The sequence below is a fragment of the Camelus dromedarius genome, chromosome 7 (assembly GCF_036321535.1).
Source record: "Camelus dromedarius isolate mCamDro1 chromosome 7, mCamDro1.pat, whole genome shotgun sequence".
In the NCBI taxonomy this organism is placed as follows: domain Eukaryota; kingdom Metazoa; phylum Chordata; class Mammalia; order Artiodactyla; family Camelidae; genus Camelus; species Camelus dromedarius.
In genome coordinates this window covers 44,982,420-45,007,220 of record NC_087442.1, presented here as the reverse complement: position 1 = coordinate 45,007,220, position 24,801 = coordinate 44,982,420, and the positions used below count along the sequence as shown (strand labels likewise).

The 24,801-nt window shown below is 40.1% G+C and overlaps 1 protein-coding gene and 1 non-coding gene across 9 annotated transcripts in view; one reads left to right on the top strand and one right to left on the bottom strand.

Moving 5' to 3' along the window:
* The window catches only part of OSBPL3 (oxysterol binding protein like 3), a 162,072-nt gene that overhangs the window by 94,660 nt on the left and 42,611 nt on the right, over positions 1-24,801 (bottom strand). The window contains exon 2 of one of the 8 annotated variants that reach the window (XM_031455064.2): positions 3,847-3,898. The exons of 5 other annotated variants lie outside the window; for them this stretch is intronic. The gene's annotated coding sequence lies outside the window, so the exon portion shown is untranslated. Of the gene's footprint in view, positions 1-3,846; positions 3,902-16,507; positions 16,527-24,801 lie in introns of those variants that run through there. 2 more of the 8 variants (XM_064487494.1, XM_064487495.1) reach the window with 2 other exon arrangements.
* TRNAV-CAC (transfer RNA valine (anticodon CAC)) lies at positions 7,963-8,035 on the top strand. The gene has a single exon. It is a non-coding gene; the product is annotated as a tRNA-Val (tRNA).

Here is a 24,801-nt window from a genome sequence, read left to right as displayed (position 1 = left end):
AAAAAACAGCGGTGCTTGGGTCTTTTAATTAGATGTGTGAATGGAAACTACTGAGGCTGGACATCGCATCTGTGCTGCTGTTACACGTCAGCGGTGACACCAACACACAAACTGGATTTACTGGAAGTGAAGGCAGTTACACCACTAAGACCTCTTCCAATACCTAGACAGATTCTTTCTATCATCTATCTCCCGCCCTCACTCCTTTCTTTTTTCTTCCTTCCTCCCTTCCTTCTTTCCTTCCCTCCTCCCTCCCTCCCTCCCTCTCTTTCCTTTCCTTTCTTTCCTTCCTTCCTCCTTCTCCCCCTCCATCTCCCTCTCTCTCTCTCCCTCCCTCTCCCCCCTTAAAAGAAATCACATAAACAAAGCCTTCTAGCTGATTTGGAGGAAGAAGGAAGATAGAGGGAGGGAAGACGCAAGAGCGGTTAGGAGGACAGAGTAGCTGCATCCACCACATTTGTAGCTGGATCCAGTCTGCTCTGCCATCGAAATCCAAGAAAGCACTCCAGGCATCACAAGCTTATCTGCTTATCCAATTAACTCAGAACAAGGTAGTTGTTCACATTTTTGTTTATTCCATAGCAAAAGCGGTCTCGTTTGGTTTGGGTTCTCCTCCTCCTGCCTCTTCCTGTCCTCTATCTTTAAAAGGGTTTATCAGAGCAAAAGCTGCAAAAATCAAAGTTTACTAGTTCAATAGATCAGGGGTTATTAGGTACCACACAGACCAACCTATACAAGCAAACATTAAAAAAAAATAGCTCCTGGAAGGCAGGGTATTTTATGTTATGGATACATGTACACAGTGTTTCAGGAGTTTGATTTTAGCTGCTAACTTAAGCTGTCACTTTTTGGACACTTCTGCTAGTAAGACAGCACACACAGCCTCTGTGTAACATAGCAGCAGACATGACCCTTTCTAGAAACAGCAGCTCATAAAGACTAAGAAATCAAATTTCACATCTGAAAAATAAAGGTGTTATCTTGGATCATAATTATTCAAAATGTGCTCTGCTAAATACCAGTTTCAAAGGGCTCTCTGTGGGAGAAAGAATAGGCCCCCACAGACAAGTCACCTTGGAAAGTGCTGCTTCTAAATTCCCTTTCGAAGACACAGTGTAATACATATTGGCACGTTAAAGGTTCTGAGCAGTCCTACAATTAAAACAAGCAAACAACAACATAAGTCAAATCTGTTAACTTATGTTCAACCCATTCCAAACCTCTCTGACAAGGGAATCTATGCTTTGAGGGGAAACTTCAACATTCCTTCAGCCTGATAACCCAGTGTAGCTTTAAAACTCAGTTATCCTATGAATCTATGAAATGAAATGAACTCTTACCTTTCAAAGCTGGTTTATCTGTCACGCAGATAACAGCTTAACATGCACAGGCACCATTTCTTGGTTATGAATCAGGCTCACAAAAACCAGTAATAACCCTTGGATACCCTTTCCTTATAGTTTCATGTCTAGACTTGAGAGGTCTAAAGAATCATGAGAAACCATGATTATCACATAAAAATCACAAGACTGGGAACATGCTTCCCTATTTGACCCAACCTGCCCTTGAAGTCCCTCCCTGGTCTCTCATTATCATTTATCTTCCCCCAAACCCAACTTCCCCACTCCCTTTCCTCCTTGCTTTTCAGAGTTTACGATTCAGACTCAATCCTTCCCATTTCAGTCAGAAATTACCATAAAGAGCAAACATCTGAATGGGAAGTTTAACATCACCTGGAGGAAGTAGTACCACTCCCGGGAGTGGCACTTCCACTTAACTGGACAAACTGCTCCAAGAAATCTTGTGGGGAATAGCTCAGAAATTAAACACTCACTTAGCTGTGATACAGGACTGCCTAAACACATATCTACAAGCAATCTGCTCTATAGTTACCCAAGTGCACAAGAAATGGGATCAACACTTAGTATTCACTCAGCAAATGTTTATTGATCACTTACTAGCAGTCAGGCACAATTCTAGACATTGGAGGCAAAATAGTGAACAAAGTCTAAAACACTACATTACAAACACCACCACAAAAGAGACTAGAAAATTCAGTAATACCAAGCCATATGACAATTTTGGGGAAAACAATTTCTAAATGGAAGAAGACTGACTTTAAGGAAAAATTCATAACCCTCTTACAAGGTACAAGGGAAGTTTCTGCATCCAAGAGAAGGGCATGGGAAAGGCAACAGATTCTGATTTTCTATCTGCCATTTCCCAGGCACCATGCGAGATACTTTTACACATGTTACATTTTTTAATTCTCAGAACTCTCCTTTGACTTAGGTCCTAAGCTTTACCTTATAGTTAAAACAGTGAGATGGAGCTAGTGGTCAAACTTTTGTAATGTGCCTAATTCTAAATCCATTCTTTTGACACAAGAAGAGTGAGGTGAACCTGAAACCGGGTTCATGGCTACTTCAAAGTTACATTTCTGATATGACTTTATGATGGCAGAGAAAAGATGCCTCAAAGCAGGCGAGGCAGAAGAGTGAAGATCAACAACACATCAAAGAATAATCTTCACAAATGTGTTGGACTCACTGCTCAGCTTCCAAACGTGTTACAAAGCTACAAGAACGGAGGCAGTGTGTACTCGTAGTAAGACAGCCATACAGATAAATGGAATAGAATTAAGAATGCAGAAATTAAACTCCCACGTTTATGGTCAATTCATTCTGACAAAGGTACCAAGACAATTCAATGGGGAAAGGACAGTCTTTTCAACAAATGGTGCTCAGAAAAGTACATGTTCACATGCAAAATGAATGATGACGTTGGACCCCTATCTCATGCCATATGCAAAAATCAAAAGGGACCAAAGTCCTAAATATAAGAGATGAGACTATGAAACTTCGGTAAGAAAATACAGGGATACATTGTCCTGAGCTTGGATTAGGTCATGGTCCCTTAGATATGAGACCTAAAGCAAAAGCAATAAAGAAAAAAATCCCAAGCTGGACTTCATCAAAATTAAAACCTTTTATGCTTCAAAAGATAACATCAAGAGAATGAAAAGACAACCCAAGAATAGGAGAAAACATTTGCAAATCATATAGCTGATATGGGCCTATTTCTAGAATATAGAAAGAATTCTTACAACTCAACAGTGAAAAAAATAACCCAATTTTTTAAGTGGGCAAAAGAACCTAAAAAGACATTTCTCCAAAGGCACACAAAAGGTCAATAAGCACATGAAAAACTGCTTAACATCATTAACCATGGAAGAAATGCAAATCAAAACTATTAAAAAAAATCATTTCATACCCCCTAGGATGGTTACAATTAAAAAAAAAAGAAGCAGAAGCAGCAAACAAACAGGCAGACAGTAACAAGAGTTAGCAAGGAGGCTGAGAAATTGGAACTCTCATACACTTTGGTGGCAATGCATACTTTGGAAAACAGCCTGGCAGTTCCTCAAAGTGTTAAACATAGTTACCATACAAGACAGCAATTCGACCCCGAGGCATATACCCAAGAGACTTGAAAATGTATGTCCACAAAAAATTTGCACAAGAATATTCATAGTAGCATAAATCGTAATAGTTAAAAGGTAGAAAAATCCGCATGTCTATCAACTGATAAATGGATAAACAAAAAGTGGAATATCTACATGCTATGGACTGACTATATAGTCCCCAAATTCATATACTGAAGCCTAATCCCCAATATGATGGTATTTGGAGGCAGGGCCACTGGGAGGTAATTAGGTCATGAGGGTGGAGCCCTCATGAATGGGATTAGGGCCTTATAAAAAGAAAGCTTGCTTCGGCTCTCTGCTCTCAGCCACATGAAGATTCAACAAGACAACCATCCACAAACCAGCAAGGGGGCTTTCACCAGACTACAGATCTGCAGGCATCTGGTCCTCGGAACTTCCCAGCCTCCAGAACTGTAAGAAATAAATGTTTGTTGTTTAAGCCATCTAATGTACAGTAATTTGTTATAGCAGCCTTGACTAAGATACCGCATAATGAAATAGTATTCAGCTATAAAAAGGAATGAAATATTGAGTCATGATGACCTTGCAGTGCAGATCAACTTGAAAACATTATGCTAAGTGAAGGGAGCCAGATAATAATGGCCACATATTGTATGACTCCATTTACATGAAATGTTCAGAATAAGCAACTACAGAGAGACAGAAAGACGTGTTTGCCAGGGCCTGTAAGGAAGGGGAAACGGGAAAGTATGGGATTTCTTCTTGGGGTGATGGAAATGTTCTAGAATTAGATAGTTGTGATGGTTGCACAATTTTGCGACTGTACTAAAAAATTTTATCGCTGTCTTATATACTCTAAAAGGGTAAACTCTGTGATACGACAATTACATATCAATAAAAAATACCCTACCCTCCTAAAAGTAATCTTTGAATCAAACAGAATCAGATATGTAATTATCTATCATCTCCCACAAAAACTACTGGCATGGAGGTGAATCTACCTTTGCTGAATCAGATATGTGACATTGGGACCTAGTCCTAAGATTCAAAAGAGAACTATTCTGTGTACTGAAAGATGAATAAACTCCAACAGAAAGTTTTGAGAACTCTACCATGACTACTTTAAAACAGCATACCCAGTTGAAAACAAATGAGCAAACTTGTATCAATATGCGAGCCTACAACTTCAGGTCAGTCCCTATGAAGCCTTCTGAATCCACGTGCTCTAGTGACCTCATGGAAAAGAAAGAACAAAATAGAAAAAACGTCAAAGTCAAAGGTCAAAGTCAACTTCAACACATGGAAACACCAACACAAATTATGTCAAGATTTGTCAAAGCCGGCTGCCACATCAGTCATCCTAGAACTAGTAAGTAGATGAAGACCCCTCATAACCAGAAATGAAACATGGGGTCCTGCAAGATCTCAAAGGCTTCCTTCTCCCCTGGTAGGCAGCACTGGCTTGCATCACTGCAGGCCTGCTTACAAGCAATCAGGAGTCTAATCAAAACCCTCATGGAATTACTAAAAGCCAAATCTACATATGTGTTAAAACAACCTTCATACGCAAATTTGGATGAGACGTTAAACTGACCTTCAAGCTCCAAAACAGCTAATCTTTGATCTGTATGCTTGCTATACATTTAGCAATGACTCAGGCCCAGACTAGGGGAAAAAAAAAAGTTACTACATCTCTAGTTCTCAGAAATACCACTATGTGGGTTAAAACAGATACACACACAGTTACACAAGCCAACCTGTCACAAGTCAAAAGAACCACCCAAGCTAATGAAAGGCCCGAGTTTCACTGTCTGCAGTCAAAAGAGCAAGACAAACGGAGCAAGCACAGACAAGTCCGACTTTTGAGAAGTGACGTTTCCAAAAAGTAGTTATAAATCAGCTATTTGAAACCCAAAGCACATTTTTGCACTGAAATCTGTAAACTTATGGTCACATACCTGGGTGACATCAGGGAGACCAATGCAATGCCCACGAGGCAGGGAGCTGACAGCACTTCCTACGGGAGAAAACGTCTTCCAGGTTCAACTCCAGAAAGTAGCCCCGTAGCGGCGCCCCAGCCACAGCATGCGGAAGCAGGGTGCTCACTCCCTGGCCCTGTCACTCCCCAGATATCCTAAACTGGTGAACAAACAGACCGTGGGCCGCGCTGGGAATCCCACCCTACTCCCATTCAGACGTACACAACCCCTACAGCTTTTTGCTGCTCTCCCAAACTTTTAATTCCACTAAACATCTGCTTATCTGCAAACAGAAGCAAACAGGGGTTCACATCATGGAATTAAAAAAAAAAAATTTTTTTGTTAAAGTACAACATGGATTTAGGAAGTCAAATTACTGAATTTTAAAAAAATATATTTCGTAGAGAGGATACATGAAAAGTAATGACTTTCAGCAAATTCTCAAATGTCTCTTGCGGTCAGTAGGAATTCTGTTTCTCATCACCCTTGAGTCCTACAGCCAGCACAGAGGCTGGACACAGCGGCACCTCAAAGACACGCGTGAGATTTCTGTACCTTTAACATCATTACTACTGTGTGTGTAATTTATTTTTAAAATACCTCAGAGTAGCTTTCACACACTGTGAGCGTGCCCTTGAGCAGTTTGCCTCTTTGTACCTCCATTTCCTCAACCACAGAACAATTCCCACCCAGAGAATTGCATGACTGAGTGACCAGGGTGGGAGGGAAATTAAGTTTTCAGTGGATACCTTGGTGACTTTAGAATGTGGTTTCACAAATATGTGTCACTCGTTAAACAAAGATGAATGCATCATAGGCTTCATCATTGCAATAAACCCCAAACGAGAGATGGGACATGTATTAAAAACCCCAGACGCCCTCTCTAGCCCTTCTCCCACCATTTCCTTGCCCCATCTCGGGCTCTCCTCAGACTTCCTGGAGCTGCCAGCTCGGCCCCCAGTCCTCAGGCTGACCTAATTGCAGCAGGACCACCTGGTTCTGACCACCTGACAGCCATGCTGTCAACCCTGCAGTTGGTGCCTAATCCCCGCCCTGCCTCAGGATTTCAGGTCAAGGCTCTCCGTCCAACCCCCACCCCCCAGTCAGCTATACTCTCGCTGACCCAGTGCTTCCTGGGTGAAGCGATGACCATGCTCCTCAGAGAAGGTGGCAGGGTTAATTCTGAACTCCAAGCTGGCTTAGCACCTAAGGGTCCATACAAAATGAGGGGAGAGGGAGGCAGGGCTGAGCGACAGTTTTAGGACAAGAAGGAAAGAAAAAGAAAAAGAAAATGGGTAAGTATGACCATCAGAGATACTCTGCAGGACAGCTCCCCTCCCTACACACACAGATCAGAGATGGGACCACGTAAGCCAGTTCTTCTTCACTTTGGGGACAGCAAATATATTCCTGGAAGATAGTGTCCGTCAGTTGTGATAGATTATCTCTCAAGCAAGGGTCTTCACTAATCTCACTTCCTTCCTCAGTTGGTCCACGTAAGAACAGAGGGCACACTTGCTGAACTATCTTTGGGCAGCTCACCATGCCTGGGGGGTCTGGGCTCACGTAGTCTTACTACAGGCACTTACAAGAGGGGCTGCTCTCCTCAGCGCCCTTCTCTCTGAGAACCAGTCTCTCCCTGTGCCCCGCCTCTCCCTGACCACCAGGGTGACCCAAACCAGGGGCAGCCACTGCCCTAGCTAGGCTGAGCCAGTCAGACTCTCTGTGTCCGGAATTCGCAGGTAGACACAGGGACCAAGGCAGACCCTGACGGCCACTGAACTTAGTAGACTCAGAAGTGGGGCTGCCACGGGGAGCTGTTTTTCACGATAAGCAGGGAAAGCAGAGATGGGAGAATGAGATTGCAGCGTGTGCAGACAGAGGGACTGACAGACAGAGACAGGCACACAGAGACAGGAGAGACAAAGGCAGAGTGAGGCACAGAAAGACAGACAGACAACACACACACGTGCAATGAGACAGAGCCAGAGGCAAAGTAAGAGACATGCAAACAGAGAAAAATCAGACGGCAAGGCCGAGGCTGGGAAGGGGCCGCCTGGTGGGGAGAAGGGAGGACTTGACAGATTTCTGCCATGATGGGGGCCCTGCTAAGTGCCAGTTCTCAGTGTCCTGCCCTGGGGCTCTGTGAGCTACCCCTGTGTCAGTCCAATAAATCCTCCATTACCTGATCCAGTTTCAGATACCATATTCCACATGTGAATTTAGAAAAGTAATCTTTTAGTATCAATACCCAATGAGAGGAAGGATTGGCAAATTTTGACACATTGCCGATCACAATATAATTAAGTGAAAATATTTGGACATATTTTAATATTAAATATTTAGCAACTGCTATCAAAATGTTATCAAATATTCTTACTCTTTGACTCAACATGTGTAATAGGGAAAAAGTAACTACAACCTTAATGCTCAACTGAAGACGAAAAGTTAAGCAAGTTAAGACTACAATATATTATTTTATACAATGAATAACATTGCCTCTAAAGATTTATAAAGAATATAACATGTAAGGGGGGAGGGTATAGCTCAGTGGTAGAGCGTGTGCCTCACATGCATGAGGTCCTGGGTTCAATCCCCAATACCTCCCTCAAAAAGTATAAATAAATAAATAAATAAATAAATAAATAAATAAATAAATAAATAAATAAACAAACAAACAAACAAACAAACAAACAAACCTAATTACCTCCTCCCATCAAAAAAAAACTAAAAAAATATATGACATGTAAATTGTTCATGTTTAAAGAAAAATACTAAATACAAAAGTGCACAGAATGATGTAAAATGTATATTGAAAATAAAAATCATGGGAAATACCCAGAGATAACAGGGGTTACATCTGGATGGCAAACCAAAGGGGGCTTTTCCCTCTCTTTTTCTTATTAATCTTTTGTAGTTTCAACATTTTTATAATAAGAATATATTCAAGATGATACATTTAACTTAAAATGAAGGGGGGAAGTAATGAAGAGTCTATCCTCTTACACGTTCATATTTGTTTTTCTCAAGTTGTAATTTCCCTCTTACTATGGTATCCACTATGGATTCCCACACAGAATTACCACTTCGAAGAACCAAGGTCACCCAGTTAAGTTTCTTGACAATATTGTCCCGCTGACATTTATTTCCTAACATTTCCTCGATGCCTGCCCACCTTGTCTCAGGCTGGGTTTATTTAACTGGTGCGGATACTCGGCTGGGCATCTTACTACTTTCTAAGGCAGCCAATTCTATGTTTAAATGTTATGATGGTATCAGTGATATCAAGCTTAATAAGCTACCCCACGGCCTAGCTGAGAGGCTCACCAACCTGATGGTGGTCAGAAGGCTCTTCCATGTCCAAAGAGATGCCCTTTCTCCCAGGGTATTTAGATCTACGGCAGCTCAGGGTTCTGCCTGAAAATCAGATTTGTCCTGTCTCAGGCTGGTTGGTTGTTTTCCTTCTTTAGGGATAATACAAATCAGGTGTGTGTGTATACACACACACACACACACATCAGTTGCTATCAGTGCCCTTTCCACTTCTTTTTAACGTGCATACATATGTATATGCAAAGGGGACAAGGGAGGAGGCATATAAATGTATCACTTTTATTATGTCTTTGGGTCTTTGTAACATAAGGGCACAGTGGACCTACACATAAAATCAACATTCAAAAACTGTTATTAAAGATTACTAAATGGCATGAACACAGAGCTTGGTGTTTTAAATATCACGTATATGAACACAGGAACCAACCACTGAAACAGAAGTTATCCTAGCAGGCCTTTCACTGACTTATAGCACCAAGACCCAGCTCCCCTCAGTTCCCCCTCTCAGCACAGATCCCAGAAGCACGTGCAGACGGAGGGCAATGAGGCCGGTAGACATCCCTGGCTTTGTTATGAGCCATCTGGGCCTCGAGGCACTGGGAGAGATGCCCACCTACGGTAATGTGCAGCAGGCGCCTTTTCAAGAATAGAATAAACAGCACAATTCCAGCCCAAATACTCTGAGACCCGAGGCTTCTTCCTTTACACTTCGATGTGGTTAGAGTTCAGAGAGCTGGCTGGTTGGACAAGTCCAACTTCACAGCCATTATACCCACATTTGTGACATGGAAATGTTGAGCAGAATAATTGTCTTGGTTTCCATGGATCACTTTTAAGACAGGATGGCACACCTGGAGTTAGAAAGATAAAAAGCTTATTCTGTTTCATTAAAAGGCTCCTTAAATAGCTCTAGAGTGAAATCTTATCGGCCCTCAGTTTTACACTGGTGTGATGAAGAGACAGACACAATTACTAGGTGGGTTCCTTTAGCACGGCGTGGTGTGCAGCAGTAACTAGAATTATTTCTTCTTCTTTTTTTTTAGAAGAGAAGAAGTAAAATTGTCTTTATTTGTAGAAGGTAAAATTGTGTACAAATTTAATGATATATAAAATAAAGCTACTAAAATTAACAAGAGAGTTTATCAAGAATATAAGATACAGTATCAATATGTAAAAATTAATTGTATTTCAAATTTTTTCAAAAATAATTAGAAATTAGATTTTTCAATACAATTTACAATACCATCAAATATATAAAATGTTAATGGTAAATCTGAAAAAAATAAGATTAAAAAATTATGTACACTGGAAACTACAAATCATTGCAGAGAGAAGTTTAACGAGACCAAATAAATGGAGACGCATATTATGATCATTTATCAGAAGGTCCAGTATTCTTTTTTCTCCTTTTTCAGTTTTATTAGGTAGAATTATTATAGGTCGATTGCACATACACATTATATTGCAAGTAAATACATATATACAGTAGAATCTACTATTTCTTTATGTCTAGAAAAATAACCCCCCAGGCGTTCTGAATTGAGGAAAATGACAGCAACCTATTTGCAGCTACAGAAGCAGTGTTTAAAAGATGGATACTAATTCATAAAAAGCTCTCCAGTTTGTGTTTTGAACAAGTTAGGTCATGTCATGCCCCTGTTTTAATTTTTTCAGTGGATACTCATTACCTACAAATAATAGATAATCTGGCTGCAAATCAGAATCATCCATGGACATTTTAAAGAAAAATACACACTCAGGCCCTCTTCCTGAAGATGCTGATTCAACAGTACTGGGATCTATGTATGAACTTTTCCCAAAAAAAGCCTTCCAGATGATTAAAATGCAGGGATTGAGAAATACTGACTTGTAAGAGGAAGTCTCAAGTCTACTGTACTACACACAAGCCTTGATTCTCATGGTTATCCACCTCACATCTCCCCTTCCAACAACACCAATCCACCTGCAGCTCCCCACAACCTGTCTCAAAGCCTTTGCAGCAGTCACCCCCACCCCCACTGTACGCATGGCAGAGCAGGCACCCTCTACGTTGCAGCTCCAATGACACTTTCTATCCATTCATCCCTAACATTCCCAGACACACAAGAAAAGAATCTCAGCATACCACTATAGAAAATCATCAAATCACAAAGGAAGAGAGCAAGAGAAGAAAAAAGGAACAAAGGAATTACAGAAGTCAGAAAACAATGAACAAAACTGCAATAAGTACATATGTATCAATAATTATTTTAAATGTAAATGGAATAAATTCTCCAATCAAAAGACACAGAGTGGCATAATGAATAAAAAAACAAGACTCATCATTACTCTGCCTGTAAGACACTCACTTCAGATGCAAGAACATAGAGATTTAAAGTGAAGGGATGGAAAAAAATTTTCCATGCAAACAGAAACCAGAAGAAACCTGGGATAGCTGTATTTATCAGACAAAACAGACTTTAACACAAAGTCTGTAATGAGACAAAGAAAATCATTAAAAAATGATGAAAATCCAACAGAAGAATTGATCCAACAAAATATTTGTAAATGTTTATGCACCCGGCGTAGGGGCACCTAAATATATAAAGCAAATATTAATAGACCTAAAAGGAAAAATAGACAGTAATACAGTAACAGTAGGAGACTTTAACACCCTACTACATCAATGGATAAATCATCTAGACAGAAAATCAGTGAGGAAACACTGGCTTTAAATGACACATTAGATCAAATGGACTTAACATTCCCAGGCTGGCACACACCAGGCTGCCCTTAGACGTACTTTATTCTAGCAATTGGATTAATTATAAATGAAATTGTTTGCATGTCTGTCTCCTTACTGAATTGCAAGCTCCTGAAGGGCAGACACTGTTCTTTTTCATCTTTATACCCTCCAGCTTTGCAGAATACTTGTCATACAATAGGTACTCAATACATTTCTGGTGAATGACCTAATAAATGTGAAAGCAATGTAGCCAAAACCATAACAAAGAATACTGGTGGCATTATTTTATTTCACTTGAGCAAAAGAAAACTTAAATGAATATAAACACTCATTTTAAGCCAATTAGATTGTCCACAGTGTGCCTTGGGTTCTAAGTGTTACTTAATCCTTGAGCAAACTAAAGAGAAAGCTCATGGGAATCTCTGCCTCAGAAGCAGGAGTTTGAGATTTGCAAATGTTAACCACTATATATAAAAGTAGATAAAAAACAAATTCCTTCTGTATAGCACAGGGAACTATATTCAATATCTTGTAATAACCTTTAATGAAAATGAAGGTATGTAAATATACGCATGACTGGGACATTATGCTGTACACCAGAAGTTGACACATTGTAACTGACTATACGTCAATTTAAAAAAAGAAGCAATGCTGTTTTTGTCTACAGCTTATCCCAAGGGGATTCATATGACTTCAATTCTAGTCTCAGACATTGCTGAAAGAAATCTCTGAAAGAAGCTGGCAGGGGAGTTGGCAAGACAAAAATACACTGTATATGCAGTTTAGAGTTTTTCTGAATAGCATTTTGCTAGCTACAGGCTTACAGGATTTAAAATATGACTCAGAATACCAACTGTGATGCCAGCGTTTTTATTCTTAGATTATTTTTTTCGCAGAGAATATGGGCTATAGATTCAACCTACTCAGGCTACAAATTCTCTAAACTTCCTCCAAAAGAACAAAAAAAACACTTGGCATTTCTCCGGGTATTATTTTATTTGCATACGTAGTTATGCTGGTAAAATTTTGGTAACTAAAGAAGAATTAATATCTGAAGCTCTAAATGATTCCTGTGATTACTGCTTAAGTTGGCAAAATATTCTCAAGCACAGAAGAAACTTGCTTATGGAAATGTGCATGGGCGGGTGGTTCAGTTTTTTCCACAGTGGTACGCTTGCTTGTAGTTACATGTGATCTCAGACAAGTGGCAAAGGGACAGTAACAGAAGGACCACAATTCTGAGAGAGAAAATGCAACCAAAGAAAATTCAATGGCATGGTAAAAATATTTTATGCTTTATACCATCTGGGCTTTGCTGCTCAGCACCGTAACTTCTCATTTTCCTGTCTCTTATTTTTAAAAACTCACTTTATTGAAGTATAATTTATATACAATAAAATGCCCCCTTTTAAGGTACATTAGGGTGAGTTTGGACAAATGTGTATCCCTACACAACCACCACTTCAAGCAACACACAGAACATTTCCCTCACCCAGAAAGTTCCCTTATGTCCTTATGTAGTCAACTCCCAGACCCACCTCTCTGATTTCTATCACTATGGTTAGTTTTGTCTGTTCTATGGAATCATGCAGAATGAGCTCTTTCTGTGTCTGATTCTTTCTCTCAATATACTGTTCCTGAGTTCCAGCCACTGTGTTGCTTGTATCAGTGGCCCCTCCTTTTCATTGCTGCATAGTATTCCATGGAACAAATAAATACACCACAATTTCTCTCTGTACCAGTTGAACACACGAGCTGCTTCCAGCTTTTACTTGTTAGAATAAAGCTGCTATGAACATTTGTCTATAGGCCTTTCTTGGGTAAAGGCACAGGAACAGAACTGTTAGTCATAGGGTAAGCCTGCTTAGTGTCAGGAACTGCCTAATTGCTCTCCAAAGTGGCTGTGCCTTTTTATACTCCCACCAGCCATCCCATCAGCCAATCCTGATGGCCTCAGCTGTTTCAGAGCCAAGGCAGCACCCAGTAAGTTTTAGCCATGCTGGTGGCTGTGTAAGTATATACCTCACTGTGGTTTCATTTACAAGGTATGAAATCTGTGTCCTTCAACTTTCAACCTTTTCCTCTTTCTGTAGAACACAGGCAATGTGATATAATGAAAGATCACTAGGTTTAAGGAGTCTTGAATTTTATTACCAACTTTGTCACTAAGTAGTGACATAATGCTATACCATCTATCCTGACCTCAATTTTTCCCTATCTATAAAATGGTTAAGTCAGGCCAAATGAGACTTGTTCTAAAAAAATGAACATAGATGAGTTTGATCAAAAGCAACATATTCCTTTCATAACAGTCAACTATTACTTTTGCATAACATCCCAGTTTTCAAAGAAATTTTATATATCCTATTTAATGCCAAAGGAATAATTCTCTCCAAAACACCACACATTTAAAAGGAAAAGGAAAAGGAAAAGAAAGAAAAGGAAGAAGAACTCAAGAAAGGAGATTCCATTCAAAAGACTCTTGCCTGGTGCTTCAAAGCTGCTCTGCCAAATCAGTGAACCTTAGTGAATTCCTTTCACAGTCATCTGAGCTTAATTCCAAACTCAACCTCTTTTTAAAAACCTTTCTGATTCAAAAAGCATAAATAATCACCTTTGGTCATTTATGTTTTGTTCACTAAGCTTTAAATTGTATGGAGTGACTCAATCTGCAAATCGTTGGGTTTCATTTGCTATTTCGCCTTTTGCATAGACAATATTTCTTTACTGTTGTTAAGCCTCACAGACCTAGCAATGTGCCAAAACTAAGCACATTTCAAGCAAGTCTTCATCCTTTGGGTTCCCACTGGGCAAGGGAAGGGTAAAGTAAAGGTGAAGGCAAAGTTAATGATAGAGGCCGGGAAATACCATACATGCTTTTTTTTTTTTTTAACTATTTTTTTTTTGAGTTATAGTCAGTTTACTACCATATATTCTTCATGAGGAAACTTAAGGCGTCGGAAGCAAGGGTAAATGGCAAGCAAAGGTGAGGGGGAAAAGCACAGCAAGACATTAAAGGAAATTAGGTTCCAGTTCCAAAAAAATAAGTACTGAAAAAATGCAAATAAAACATCTGGTGTTTAGAGAGAGATGGAGGGTGGGGGAATGACACTTTCTATCTTCAACTCCTGTCTAAACAAATTATATATTGCCAATCCAAGATACAGATTATACTTAACAAAAGTTTCCCATATCTTGTTCTAAAGATATCTCAGAATACGCCAGCAGAAATAGAATAAACCTTTTAGGGCTGACAGCAGAAAAGACATGGGCTTCAGTGGGAGGTCTATTTCAATATGAATGGGGAAAGTTGAGTCGCAGTTGAGAAAGATCACATTATGTATGAAAAATATATGCAGTGTATTCCAAAGGGCCTTATACCTACTGGGGAAATGGAAAAGAATCCACCTACCATCAATTCAGTTGGTCATTAACCTTTCCCGGGTCATTAACCTCTTTAAAATCTAATGAGAGTTATGGTCTAGTCTTCCCAGAGAAACAATCACGTGGCTTTGCACAGCCACAAGAGGACTAGTTCCATGAGGCCTTCCATGGAGCCTTCAGGATTTAGGGACCCGAGGTTTAGAAGAAGGACCCCTGATTCAATCAACCCACCAATGAGATTTCTGCTAATAATAATTCAAATGTGACCTATACCCAAAAATAGGAAGGCAAACTTTTCCTAATCCAAACCCCAAACATATACATGGTGGAAAATGAAGATGATTTTTGTAAATTCCAAGAATCATTTAGCATCCACACACTCAGAGGTACAGAGTGAGATGCAGGGCTGTCCCAGAAATCCGTTCCCCAACCACTGCCTCCTCAGCATCAGGGTGAGCCGAGAGGAATGAGCCGTCATTCGAGTGGGTGGCATCAGTGCCTCCCCTTCTAGAGATGGGCTAGTCTAAAAGGAGAAATTTCTTATGGGGCACAGAGGGAGGAGAGGAAATGGCCGGCAAAAATGTACGTGGGAAGACTGACAGATGTGATTTAATTTGGAAACACTCAGAACTAGAGGTGAAAAAGACAATGTGGGAATTCTGGGTTGTAAGGCAGGAGTCGGTCTGTGGTGGGTAGAACAACGGCCCCCAAATGTATCCACATCCAAATCCCTGGAACCAGTGAGTGTTACCTTACATGGCAAAAAGGATTTTGCAGAGATATTATTAAGTTAAAGCCCTGGAGATGGATTAGTCAGGATTAGCCATGTGGAGCCAGTGGAACCACAGGGTCCTTATAAGAGAGAAGCCGGGGATCAGAGTTAGTAGAGTGCAAGGCAGTGAGATGTGATGATGAAAAAGATGTGATGTAGGATCTTGAGCCAAGGGATGCAGGTGGCCTCTAAAAGTGGGAGAAAGCAAAGAAACAGATTTTCCACAAGAACCTCCAAAAAGAACAGAGCCCTCTAATACCCTGATTTTAGACTTGTGACTTCCAGAACTGTAAGGGAAGAAGTGTGTATTATGTTAAGCCACTAAACTTGGGGCTTAAAACAACTCAATGTTTCAGCAGCAATAGGAAACGAATACACTAGCTGCCTATTTTTTTTAAAGGGGTAAGGAAATGAAGAGAACTATGAAATGGCCCCATATGGAAAAAGTATTTTCTGTTGAACATCAAATCCATCCATCAACAAGGCTGAGAATAGCTCAAATGTGGCCCTGAACCCCTAACGTGGGGGAAGTTATGTGGTGTAATGGCAAAACATGGGACTAGGAGTTAGAAAATCTGAGTTCTACCCTTGCTCTTCCATCTACAGCTATGTGACATCAGGCAAGCACAACCGCTTTGGTTTAAAATGAAACATTTAGATGATATGAATCATGTCTCCTTAACACAAGCCAGAAGACTTTCCACTGACTAGTTCTAACCAGTGGTCAGCTTCCCCATGAACTATTTCTGACCTGTCTCATCTTCATCCTTATACCAGCCTGTGAGGTTGGACACACTCTCCCCACATTAACCTTAAAGAGGGCCGGTTATGTGCCCGCCATCAACGAGATTCAAATTCAGGCTTACCTGCCCGGAGGCCTCCTCCTCCTCCCCCGCGCTGTGCTGCCCGCCCTTCCTGGCCAAGGTTCGCACTGTGGGCCTGTGGATCTGAGCTAGGTTAGACCACAGAGCAAGAGGAGACCACCCACCCAGACCAGGAGCGTGGGCATGCTACAGAAAGTGAAAGGAAAAGACAGGGGAGCTCAAACTGCCTTAGAGTCAAGCATTTTAAATGCCAGACATTCAAGAATACACTTTCTGGGATCACTTTCTAAAACAAAAGAAAAATTTCAAGGCACCAAGTGGCCTCCGTGGGCAGACACCATCCTGTTCCGTAAAGCAGAAAGCTGTGCAACAAACCAGCGACCCTCCCCTCCCTCACAACACTCAGTTCCACACTGGGACTACGCGGCTGCAGCAACTCCAGTCTTCACGGTTCACAGGAGGAGAATAAAAAAGGCTGCTGCCCAAAATAGTTTAATAAGGTCAGCAATGATTCATGGAGTAATAACAGGCCAGGCAGGCAGCCGCCTGCAAAACTGGGCCCAGCTGACAGGGGGGTTTCACAGCTCAAGGTGAAATGGAGACTAGAGAGGATATTCATTACATGTGCTCAAGGAGGGGACGATCATTATACTGCCTGCAAACCCCCGGACAGAGAGTCAGAGAGGAGGCAGCTCAGCTCGAAAATTTATTAACACTGTCCCAGAGTTCAGACCAACAGACCCACGAACGTAAAAAGCAGCCGTGCAAACACAGCCCCTCAGAACGTTCTCTCTCTCAATGGACTCTAACGTAGTTCCAGATTTTACTGAAAAAAATGTCATGTGCGTAAGAGGATCTTAGGTTTATGAATAGTTTAAAAGAAGCAGCATGTGTAAAGGAGAAACACCCAGAAAACTATAAAGATCCTGACAAGCATAGGCCAGTCTAAAATCCAAACTAGATTTACCCCACGGTATAGAAAACTTAGGTCGTTAATGACATTTCTGATCATACTTCTGTTCCCAAAGGAAACTAGTAGTTGAGCCAAATGTGAACGATGTTATGCTAAAGAAAGAAAATTTGCTTTCCGTAATTCATTTATTTCAAATTCCAGTTGAGGCAAGTATTTGTATATGCTCCCAGTTCTTTTCCGAAGTCAATGTTTACATACTAGTTATGAGAAAAGAAACAGATGGGTAATTCATAAGTTAGTAACTATCTGCTTTTGCTATCAAATTTGGAAATTCAGATAAACACACCTATACAAAGATATATATGAGAGATAAATGGCATAAATAAAAGGGGTAAACAATATATTCTAAGGTTAGCTGGCGTTACATTGGTTTAGTCTACAAATAGCTCGATTGATAAAATGAGAAAATCAAAGTTTAAAAGAAGGAAGGGACAGAATGTGATGGAGCTGATGGGAAAAGGCAGACTGTATGTGTAATTGATCTAAAATGAGAATCCAAGACAAAGTCAATTTTTCTCAGTTGGAATCAAAAATAAGGGTTTGGAAGTGATAGAAAATAAGGTCACGTGAGGGCAACTTTTTACGTGTCAAAAGTTAAATTCCACCACTTCAATGGCGACCTTACTTGAAAAACACCAATTACCTCAATAAATTTTTATTCAAATATTGCACAACTAAACACAGCATTCTCAGCACCAATCTTATTGACAAGTGTATAAATCTTCTTTGCTGGACACGAGAAGCAGTAATCTTTTCATTGTATTCCTCTCATGTGTCTGATTTAGAAGCTTTAATGACAAATAACCGAGATTCTTGGATCAAAGACAAAATTGTCAGTAATAGAATACAAGTGAAATGAAAACTGTTGTCAAAAATCAGCAACAAGAAAAAACACCCTCACTGACTATTAGAGTACAAGGTAGTGCCAGGCCCAAATGGAAAACAATCCTCACTTAACATGTGCTTTACCAAAAACATATGCAGCTTTACCCCCAAACACTGAGGAGTTGCATAAAGTAGATTATGGTTTTAAAAAGCCTGTGTCCAGGGTGTTCTTCTCAAAATCAAATTAGAAATTAGGATAAACAATACAGGAAACATAGCTTAACTACTCAGGGGGCTTTATCCTCTAAATAAAGACTGTAAAACTGAGTCTGCCATGCAGCTTACCTTTGAGTGAATCTTTTCTAGAAATATTTCCCCTTTGACAAGCAATGTAATGACCTGAGTTTGAATTAGGCTGCACTTTCATTTATATCTTCTATTCCTTGGTGCAGAGTTCAACACCCCAACCTCTGGCAATAGGCAGGTGGAAAAGCCAGAAATTACAGTTTTGCTGAAATACCTTCTACCTGGGAGACTTAATTGTCCCTACGAGACAGGTCTGCTTCATTTTATATAACGCACGATCTTGAAAATTATATATAGTCATTGGAAAGTGATTTACATGAACCTTATAGTGACTCTTTAAGACAATGTGTAAAATATTTTTGAAAAATATGTACAAGGTTGCTCATGACAGAGATGTTTGTACTAGCAAAAACTGCAAAATGGATAAAGAATTAGTTAAATAAGTTATTGTATATCTATACAATAATCTATGGCATCTATTAAAATAATAAAACAGGCATGAAGTTTTTTTAACGTAATAATTACAGAATCACAAGAAGTTGCCAAAACAGAGTAGGGAGGCCAATGTGCTCTTCAACTAGTTCCAACCAACGGCAACATCATGTATAACTGTAGTCAAAAACAAAAAATTAACGTGGCACAATACAATTAACTAGACTGCTGAGTTTACTTGGATCTCACCAGTTTTTACACACACTCACTTTGTGTGCAGGTATGTGTATTGTGTATTATTCTGTAAAATTTTATCACATAACTATACACTCATGTAATCACCACCACAACCAAGATTAAAAACTATTTCATCACCATAAAGAAACTAAGAGAGAGTCTTCTGTAATACTAGAAATGTTCTAGGTGGTGGCTATGCCGTGCATACAAGATTTATACAATTTAGACTATAAGTTATACCTGAATTTAAAAAGAGTGATGATGAAGCTCTGTCGGTTGACATGGATACATGTTTAATATAGATTAGGTTTTTTAAAAAGATACATAACAGTATTTATAGGATGATCCTGTTTTTGTACAATTACATGTTTCTATGTGCCCAGAAAAACAAATCCAAAAACAGCAAAATTTATTTCCTTCTAAAAATTCTGTTTTCTGATATTTATTTTGCAATGAGTAAGAACTACTTTAATGAAGCAGGGGAAAGACTGAAAAGAAAGTACACATGCTCCCAAAGAGGGAAACTTTTTTTTTTAATCACCACCTAATTCATTCTTAGGTTTCTCCTGGCTGAGAGTTAGCTTTAAAATTTCCAATACAATCCCTTTCATCACTCCCCTGAAACACAAAGTCAGTTAGCTTTATAATGAAGGATCTAAAATTATTTTAGGTGCTAAAATTATGCAAATGGATTCCAGGGACCTCACGACGCATAAGACAAAGATTCTGCTCTTAACACAGTCAAAATTGCAATACACCAAGCCAAGTTCTTATGCCAACAGTGAGCATAAAGTCCTGGGAGTAGCTGGGAGAGTAAACAGCCAATTCTGTCTAGCAGCAGAAAGGTGAAGCAATTCTGGACAAAGGATGACCCTGATATGGGTCTTAAAAGCCTATAGCTGAGCTTCTGCCAAGTGAAAAAAAAGTAGGGGAAGAAAAGAGAGTTCATTCCAATCAGAGGCTTGCCTGCAGGCACAGGAACTCTGAGGACCTGCTAGAGGACAGATACAGACAGACTAGGGAAGAAGTGAAGGGAGATGATTCTAGAAACAACCTGGAATACCATGCTAAGTTTGGACTGCATCATCTTAAACGCAGTAGGAAAGCCAAGGGTTTTTAAGCAGAGGATTAGTCTGGTGGCAGCGTTGAATGTGAGAAATGGAGAGAATGGGGGAGAAAAGATAAATCACTGAGCTCTTAAAAGTATACCAGGTGAAAAGTGACAAGACCCTGGATAGGGGCAGCAGTAGCAGTTGTAACAGAGAAGAACACTAATGAATACATTTGTATTTGTATTTTTTCAAACTATACAAATGGCATCATGCTGTAGATAACCTAAAACTTAATGTTTATGCTCAACACCATCACTGACATTTATTTAACCATAATGACTCAGGTATTCTAGTTCTCTGATTTTAACAGCTCTATAGAATTTAGCTGCGTGGATACACAATTACTCATCCATATTTTGCTCATGGACATTGACGTTGCTTCCAAATTTCTGCTCTAACACAACAGAGCAGTGAGCAGAGCCTATATGTGTATGAGAATTTTTATGTGTCTGGAAATAGTCCCTCTGGTTTATGGAGTTATAAGATTTGAACATCTTATACCCAACTACTTCTCGCCAAATTATTCTCTCAAGTGGTTGCTCCAAATGATATTACCATCAATAAAATACGAGTTTCCATTCTACATGTCCTTGACCACAGCTGGTATAGTCAAACTGCTGACTTTGAACAAATCTATGAGTGTGGAATAGGTATTCTTGTCCTGGTTTTATGTTTCCATGATCTAGAGCTACTTCCAAAGTATAAGCAATGAATTAGAATGTGGGTAGAGAGGGAGAGGGAAGAAAACTATGCAATGTGTTTCTCGGGTAACAGAATAGAATTATCTGTGAAGAACTGTTAGGAACTACATTTAGCTGTAATTAACAGAGATGCTCCCACTCCCACAGACACACATACACAAATGGTGGCCTAATAAACAAGGGCTTACTTGCCATGTAAAAATCCAAAAGGAGGCATTCCAAAGCTGATACGGCAGCTCTGTGGTCATAAAGAACCCAGCATCCTTCTGTCTTGGATTTCATCTTCATCACTGCAGGGTCCAAGATGGCTTCTGAAACTCTCGTTTTTATTCAAAGTTGAAGGCCAGAAGGAAAGCATCATGGGCAAAAAGGGCATACCTCCAAGCTGAAGAGTTTTCTTTTTTTTTTTTTTAGCCTTCTGGAAGTCCCACACAATTCTGAGTAATACTCACTGCCCACATTTTAGTCATGTGGCCATACCTAGCTGCAAGGAGGACTGCTGCTGTTGTTGTTGTTTCTGTTTTTTGAGATAATGTGCTAAGAAAAAAAAAGATTCTGTCACTAAGGAAAATGTACAATGGGAGGCAACATCCTTTGTTGTAAAAGTAGATGATGTGACTAATCAAGAGACAACACCAGAGAGATGAGAAGAAAGAAGGGAGCTCAAGACAGAGAGGTCAGTGCAGATACAGATTTAAGAACTGTCAGCACAGAGTTACCAGATGAAATCATGGGAATGACTAGGAGACCACGGATCAAGAAGAAAAGGTGAGGTGACTACACCAGGAAAATCAAGATTTAAGAGGAAGAAAGAGGAAAAATTAGAGAATATTCAGAGAAGAAAATCAAGCTCAAGGGAACAAAGTCCTTCAGCACTGAGGGGGTGGCTATAGAAGCTACGAGTAACTGTCTCTCCAGCAGCCATTCTCCCCGTGCTTCTCCATTGCTAACAGAACTCCAGTTTCCTTTGGCTACTGGAAAAGTTATGTACCAGCTCCTCCCCAATCCCAGGCCATAAACCTGGATAATTCTAAACCTATCAGATAACCCCATCCTCCTGCCATGGTTTGGGTTAGATCAAGGCATATGATGCAATCCTGGCCAATGGGACCCCGGGGCAAGTCTGGAGAGAAAATAAAGTTAACATGAAAGATAAACGGACTCACAGACATAGAAAACAAACTTATGGTTACCAGGGGGGAAAGGAGGTGGAAAGGGATAAATTTGGACTTCGAGATTAGCAGATACTAACTACCATATAAAACAGATAAACAAGTTTCTACTGTATAGACCAGGGAACTATATTCAGTATCTTGTAGTAACCTAAAATGAAAAGGAATATGAAAATGAATATACATATGTATATGTAGGACTGAAACATTATGCTGTACATCTGAAACTGACACAACATTGTAAACCGACTATACTTTAATAAAAAAAAATAAACGTTAACATGCTGAATGCTATGACTGGCAGAGAAGAAAGACTAAAGAAACTGGGTCCTTGATGACACCATTAAGCCATGAATTAAGCAACTCTGAAAGTCCCACTTCAGACTTATTTAACCCTCTTATTTAAGCCTTTTCTATTTGGGCTTTCTTGTTTACAGTCAAATAATCCCAGAGAATAAAACAGTCAACAGTATCAAAAAATTATAAACAGGCCAGGATGACATCAGGAGGTCTTCGGAAACAGTTAGGATTTAGAATAGAAAGACACAGTTGCATCCCCAAGGGCAGAAAATACTAAAGAGTCTGGGGGCTGTGTGTAAAGTTGGGAGAATTTCTTCCTAGTGACCTCTGTCACTAGATAAAACGAGAAAGCCTTCAAATGCTGAAAGTGAGGTTGTGAAAGAAAGTTTTATCCTTGAAGAGAATAATAAAGGTTTGGAGTAGCTGTTAAAGAAAATGGAAAAGGTGATCAGCAAAATGGGAAACTGAATCAGCAAAAAAGATTTCCACGTAACATCAAGGGTTCTGTTAACCTTAAGGTCATACATTTGTAAGGGAGACAGCAATCAGTTATGGAATTATAGAGTGCGTTCAGAGATGGAAGTTGACTATTGCGTGCATACAGAGCTGGAGAAAGAGACGAGGGCTTTTCTGAGATCAAAGGAGATGCCTGGTACCAGTGACAGATCATCCAAGTGGCTCCAGGTGCATCAGGGGGAGCAGTGAATTGAGGGGGAGAGGTAAAGGCCAGACAGACAGAAAACAGGGTGCGAGTCAAGGGAATAAATTTAGAGTCTGAAGAACAGGTTTAGTGAGAGAAGGCAGACAGGAGACAGAGAGGCTCTGACACAGAGAAGGTATTTCAGAGATAACCATCTCAGAAGGGAGAGAGGGAGGGTGCGGGCACTGAGTGAGTGGTTGAGGTGATGTGGAAGGGAAGGTCACCGAGACCAAGGCGGGGAGGAGTAGTGAATGAGGATGTCAGAGGAGTCCCCCAGATGGGCATCACCAGACTAGGAGCTCAGAGGAAAACTGGAGACAGCTACAAACTGAGAGCTAGCACCTCCCAACCACTCTCCTCAATGCTTCTTCTTTATTCTGAACCCTGTGGAATCCAGAGATTACTTAAGAAGGAGAATTCTAGGTGGGGAGGATATGGCTCAGTGGTAGGGTGCCTGCATAGCATACACGATGTCCTGGGTTCAATCCCCAGTACCTCCATTAAGAAATAAATAAATAAACCTATTACCACCCCCAACAAAGATGGAAGGAAGGAAGGAAGGAAGGAAGGAAGGAAGGAAGGAAGGAAGGAAGGAAGGAAGGAAGGAAGGATTCTGCTACAGAGGCAATAGTTCCAGGCAGGTAACCTTTTACATATCTATACAAAATGTGGCCCTGAACCATGAGGAAATGCTAGAAAACCTGCTCTATTATCAGCCCACTCCTTCCAACCAGATCTTCCTTCTTACCAACTTAGAAGTAACCTTGAGGAATAAAATAGGAAAAGTGAAGACAAAACAATTACATTTAAGGTATTTCTTTCTTTTTAAAAAATCTTTTAAATTTTTTTTTAATTGAAGTACAGTCAGTTACAATGTGTCAGGTTCTGGTGGACAGCACAATGTCCCACTCATGCATATGCATACATATATTTGTTTTCATATTCTTTTTCATTAAAGGTTATTTCAAGATACTGAACATAGTTCTCTGTGCTATACAGAAGAAACTTTTTAAAAATCTATTTTTATATGTAGTGGCTAACATTTATAAATCTCAAACTCCCAAATTTGTCCCTTCCCACACCCCTTTCCCCATTAACCATAGGATTGTTTACTTTGTCTGCGAGTCTGTTTCTGTTTTGTAGATGAGTTCATAGTGTCCTTCTTTTCTTAAAGTTTCTGCTTCTAACATTTCCCTTTTTCCTCTTTCCACCACGTCCTGCCAGGTTCAGGAAGCAATTATTGCTTCTTGCATAGACAGCTATAGTAGCACCTCCCCAACTTGCAAGCTGCTGGGCTCTCCCTGCTCAAACCACCCCTTGCACAGTTACCCAATCAGTCCTCCCGGAGCATCTCTCCCGTCAGGTCACCCCTCTCTGCATAGGTCTGCAGTGACTCAGCATCGCCCAGAGCACCGGCTTTCAAGTCCAAACCTTACAGCCCCTATATCCCATGAGATGGATCAAAGTGTTCCCACCACAAAAATCAAAGAACACAATCTGTTCTCCAATTGCAGAAAGAGGGAAAAAAATACATGTAATAGATATTTTTCCTACATTTTCAGTTTCTTTCCCTTCACA